This window comes from Muscardinus avellanarius (genome assembly GCF_963383645.1).
Source record: "Muscardinus avellanarius genome assembly, chromosome: 3".
Classification (NCBI taxonomy): Eukaryota; Metazoa; Chordata; class Mammalia; order Rodentia; family Gliridae; genus Muscardinus; species Muscardinus avellanarius.
The window spans coordinates 50,426,370-50,432,436 of NC_137788.1; positions in this window are offsets into that span (position 1 = coordinate 50,426,370).

Consider the following 6,067-nt stretch of genomic DNA (forward strand, 5'->3'; position numbering starts at 1 on the left):
TTTCATCTGTATTGTATTGTTCACTGATATTTCTCCACTGCTTAGATCGGTTTTTGTACTTCATAGTTGTCCACCAGTTGCAGTTACACTAATGAGTGGACACAGGAATGAATGCCACCATTTCCAACTCTGCTATTCCACCTGGTTGACTTTTACACATTCTAGAGACTGGGGTCGGGCATGAACTCCTCCAGCAAGTTCTCCCTGCCTGTCCACCCAGGCAAGGCTGAGAGCCCTTTGTTTTTCTTGTGGATTCCCTTGGCCACCTGAGTTTGTGTCTATGGCAGCACTTTTTACCTTGCGCTAGATTATAAGTAGTGCCTTTTGTCTCTAATCTCTAAGCTTCTTGAAAGCAGGAACATTTTACCCACTAATCTCTCAGTTAAGTGCCCATAAATGTTTGTGTAATGAGCAGAAAAATGAATAAATGAAAAAATTATAACAGAATTTAAAATTTGCACACAACTCTGATGTGCAAAATATAATTTTCTTGAGCAATAAATGACCTTCTTTGCTCTTGCATTCCTATTCCTTCTGGGGATAATAATCCTTCAACTTTTCAATTAAAAGCAACTCAATTTGCTTTGGATTCTACTTAATTCAATAACATTGGGGCTGCTAGTTAATTCAAATTCAAACTCTCTATCAATATGGTTTCTGTCTTTGTGCAAAAGACTCCTCTTTTCCTTCTTCTCTAAGGTGGCATCAGAGCACAGTTCTGAGTTACTGCATTCCATCCCCAAGGTCAAGGAGGTGGCAGGCAGAAGAGTGCAGATGGGCCAGGAGCCATTGGTCTGAGAGTTTCCACAGTTCACATTGTAGAGGTCTGGCAGAGTGAGCCTCATCCATGCACTCTCTGAGTAAATATCTACTCAGTAGTTTATCGTTCCTATAGTCCTCTGGGTGCCCTCCAGCCATCCATGGCCGCTGACACTGAAAGCCTCATTCTTGCTGTGCCCTCTATCTGTAAGGTCCCTATTCTTTGTGACCTCTGTTTCCACTTCTCAGCCCCAGAGCTTCCAATAATGTTATTTCTCTGCCCCAAGATAGTGTGCAGCCTCTATGACATTATCCTTAAGCACCTCTTTACTATTGATTTTTGACAAAGGGGCAAAAAACATAGACTGGAATAAAGATAGCCTGTTCAACAAATGGTGTTGGCAAAACTGGTTAACCATATGTAGAAAAATGGAAATTAATCACACTTTCACACACTGCACAAAAGTCAATTCAAGATGGATCAAAGACTTGGAAATTAGACCAGAGACCCTGAGGCTCCTTGAAGAGGGCATAGGTTCAACACTGCAACATATAGGCAAAGGTAAAAACTTTCTCAATAAGACCTGTGAGGCACAGAAACTAAAAGGTGGATCAATATGTAGGATTTCAGGAAACTGAAGAGCTTCTGTACAGCAAAGGAAACTATCAAGAACCTTAACTGAGAGCCGAGAGAATGGGAGATTTTTGCCACCTACTCCTCCAAGAGAGGACTAATATCTAGACTATACAGAGAACTCAAGAAACTCAGCACTACAAAAACAAATAACCCAATCAAAAATGGGCAAGGGAACTAAATAGACACTTCACAAAAGAAAAAAATTCAAATGGCTAATCAATGCATAAAAAATGCTCAACATCATTAGCAGAGAGATGCAAATCAAAACTATGATCCATATGATCCAGCAATACCACTTCTGGGTATCTACCCAAAAGAAAGGAAACCAAACTACCAAAGTAATGCTTCAATATCTATGTTTATAGCTGCACAATTCATAACTGCCAATCTATGGAACCAGCCAAGACGTCCATCAACAGATAAATGGATTATAAAACTGTAGGATATGTACACAATGAAATTTTACTCAGCCATAAAGAAAAACACAATTACATCATTTACAGGAAATGGCTGGAACTGGAGGACATTATGCTAAGTGAGATCAGTCAGTTACAAAAAATAAGAAATTGGAAGCTCTCTCTAATATGTGGAAACTAGGGTGAAATAAGTCATAGGAGGAACTCTAGGTGAAGAAGGAGATTCTACAGATGAGCAAATAAGGCAACCTGAGGGGATGGGAGGGGGGAAGAGGGAAATTCTCTAATGCACATGGTGTACTTTAACAAACATATCAAAGTCAATTGCCAAGCCAAGCATGAGAAGGAGGGAGAGGGAGGGAATGGGAAGGGAATTGGGTAAGTGCTAATTTGGTGATGTGTGCATGTATGTCTCTGCTATCTTGTATCCCATTAAGATGTATGACTATTAAATTTAAAAAGAAAAAAAGAAATCCAAATGGCCAATAAATCCATGAAAAATGTTCAACATCATTAACAATCAAGAGAGATGCAAATAAAACTACCCTGAGATTTCACCTAACTCCAACTAGAACAGCAATCATTCTAAACACAAACAACAAAAAATGCTGGCAAGGATGTGGAGAAATGGGAACTCTAATACATTTTTGGTGGGATTGCAAATTAGTGCAACCACTTTGTAACACTGTGTGGAGGGTCCTCAGAAGAATGGGAATGAACTTACCATATGATCCAACAATACCACCTCTGCATATCCACCCAAAAGAATGAAAACCAAAATACCAAACTAATGCTTCAGTATCTGTGTTCAATTCATAATTGAACATAGCTGTACATAAGCTGTACAATTCATAATTGCCAAAATATGGAACCAGCCAAAATGTCCACCAACAGATGAATGGATTACAAAACTATGGGTATGTACACAATGGAATTTTACTCAGCCATAAAGAAAAACACAATTATATCATTTACAGGGAAATGGATGGAACTGGAGAACATTATGTTAAGTGAGATTAGTCAGTCACAAAAAATAAGAAATAGGACGCTGTCCCTAATATGCAAAGGCTAGGGAGAAAATGGATCATTGGAGAAACTCTAGATGAAGAAGTGCTATAGATGAGCTAATAAAGTGATCTGGTGAATGGGAGGGGGAAAGAGGTAAATTCTCTAATGTTCATGTTGTACATTAACAAACATAACTAAGTCAATCACTAAGCCAAACAGGAGAAGGAGGGAGGGAGAGGGAATGGGGAAGGAATTGGGGAAGGGCTAATTGGGTGATGTGTGCATGTTTGCCTCCACCATATTGTACTCCATTAAGATGTATGACTACAATGCACCAATAAAAAGTAAACAAAAAAAGAAAAGAAATAGAATTTTGCTAAGTTGTTGAGGCTGAACTTGACAACTGGGATCCTCCTGTCTCAACCTCCGAAGTACTGGGATTACAGGCATGTATCACCACCACTGGCTATTTCTTACTTTTTTTTTTTTTGGTATTCTATAACCTTCTTTGTTCCAGGTGGTTTCCTCGCTTATTTTACTTAGACAGGGAACATGACAGCATAACCTCATGGGGCAGGGATGCTAGAGAGTCAAGAGAAAGGAATCTACACTGTAGATAATCTATTCAGATGCTGGTAGATGGATGGATATTACATAGCTTGCTTTATATCATCAGGTCCTTATATAGAGAAGCTTGGTCTCCAAGACAGATCTTCTGACCACTTTTTCCATGTTGTCTTTTGAGTTGAAAATCCAGTTCCCCAACTTCTCCAAATGCAATTGGCTCTTTTGGAAAGCTTCTCAGAAGGTAATTATAGGCCCGAGAATCATGAGCTGTTCAGGTGTGAGTACACACTTTCCAAGGTGTGTAGAGCAGTCATTACAGTGATTTTCCCAGGGCCTCGGCCTCGGTAGGACTGGGCCGGCTAATTAAAGGCCATACTGCAATTATGGAAAATGACAAGGCAGCGGCTTGTCAGATTTTCACTGTGGAATTCTATGTTAAGTTCCTTACACTTTTCCCACATGGTCTGGGAGAAGAATTCTGTCTCATGGCTATTTATTTATTTATTTTGTACTAGGCATTGAACACAGGACATTCTACCTTTGAGCTATATAACTCCAGCCATTACTTAAATTTTTTTAAAACAGGGTCTTGTTAAGTTGCTGAGGGTCTCACTAAGCTGCTGATGTCAAACTTACAATCCTTCTGTCTCAACCTCCCAAGTACTGGCATTGACAGGTGTGTGCCACCAGGCCCATTTACGTGTCATAGTTTTAATTTTTTTTTTACAATTAATTCTTTCTTCCATGATATCTTAATGCTTGAATCAAAATGCCAAAACAACACTTCTTGCCTGTCTATTTAGCATTTCAAGCTCAACATGTCCAAGGAAGCTTCCAGTTTTGGAAATTGGGGGTGGCCCCAATCCATGCTCCTCCCCTTATCTTTTCCATCTAGCAACACGTTCTTCCAAGTCTTGGAATGCACCCATGACTTTTCTCTTTTTCTCATAGCTCACATTCACTCCATTAGCAAAATTTCCTCACCGTGTCTTTGCAATGTCTTCAGAACCTGAGCTTAGTATGCCATCTGCAAAGCTGCTTCTTTTCCAGTCTCCAACATCATCTTTGTCTGGATTATTTTGAGAGCTTCTCACTGGCTTCTCTGCTTTTACTCTTGCTCACTGAATGTGTGTGCATGTATGCGTGTATGTGTGTGCACGTACGTGCATGCATGTGTATATTCTTTCAGTTATTCTAAGAGAGACCCAGATTAAAAGAAAAAGTGGCTTAAACAAGACAGGAGCTTATTTCTGACTTACATGGCAACCTGGGTGGAGCAATCCAGGCCTTGTGTGTCAGGCTCTGGTTTTTGTGGCCCTGCGTCCCGGGGTGTTTCCTTGCTCATGAAACCCAATACTGCTCACCACCATGTCTGCATTCTGTCCAACAGGGAGGACACGCACCTTTTCTGAACTGCTGGGCCTACCAGTTGTGCCTATCACTTCCACTTATTTTGCCACTGGTCAAAATTTAGGGAGACAGCCCCACCTGGCTCTCTGGGAGGCTGGGATATGTAGCCTTATTCTGGAAAGCCAGGAGTCTAACTAAAAGCCACAGCTCTGCTGCTACAGAAAAAGAGTGGAGTGGAGAGGACGCTGGGGTTTCTGTTATGCACATATCCCTACAGTCTGTTTCCCTACAGAAAACGGAACATCATAAACAGATCAGGGCAAGTCATTCAGAAATGGCATGATGGTGATCAATAACTATTTGTTTTCTGTCCACTGAACACATCCCAAGTCAAGAAAATCAGGCCTGGGATGAGTCTGTCTTCCCTGAGAGAGGCCTCAGAGGATACTCAGCATAATGGTTTTCAAAAATATTACATACACACACACACACACACACACAGAATCTCATGAGGAAGCCTACTATGTAAAATGGGTAACAATTAGCTGCTGTTGTTGAAATTGGGAGCAGAGTGATCCATTTACTATCTCTTTTCAGCCTTAACGCAAACCTGCTGCAGATCCGAAGTGATATTCCCAGCGCTCTTTGGAAGGCAGTTTGAACACACCCTTACAGAAGAACGCATTCATTTTCCCAAAGGAGAAACTGAGGCCTGGGGAACAGGAATTGCTGCTTACTGAGCACTTACTAGGCTCTTTCACGGGAGGCACTGAGCTAGTGCCCCCCCCCCACAAATTAACTGTCCCAAAGGAGGGATCTGGTGTAGGAAGGCCTACCTCTGTGCTGCCCCCTCTTGGGAGCACTGGACTGTGTGCTCAAGGGGGTTCCCAGTAGACGGTTCTTTCAATAGGTGCATGCCATGTCTTAGAACTTCCAAACCGGCTGTGAATTTGTTTTAGGGAGAAGATGAAGAGAGAGAGGCATTGGGGGAATCTTTAATGAACTAAACTAGCTCTGAAAACTTGGGCAGGTCTTTTGTTTGCTTTGCTAATTAATATCTGCTGTGAAGCTTTGCTGAGAAGATCAGGAGCTGAGGCCCACAGGCCACAGCCCAGAGGTGTGAGGGACTGTTTCTGCTGTGTGGGCAGCATACCATGTCGCAGTCTGGTACACTTGAGGAGCTAATCAGCAGCACAGAAAATCTGAGGTGCCTGTCAAGGAATAGAGGGTAAAGCAAACTGGGCGAGCTTCAGGAGGTCTCAGAGCCAAGGCTGCAAGGACAGCGAGCACAGTCCAGGGGCAGAGAGAAGGAGAAGAGCCTGGGGCCAGA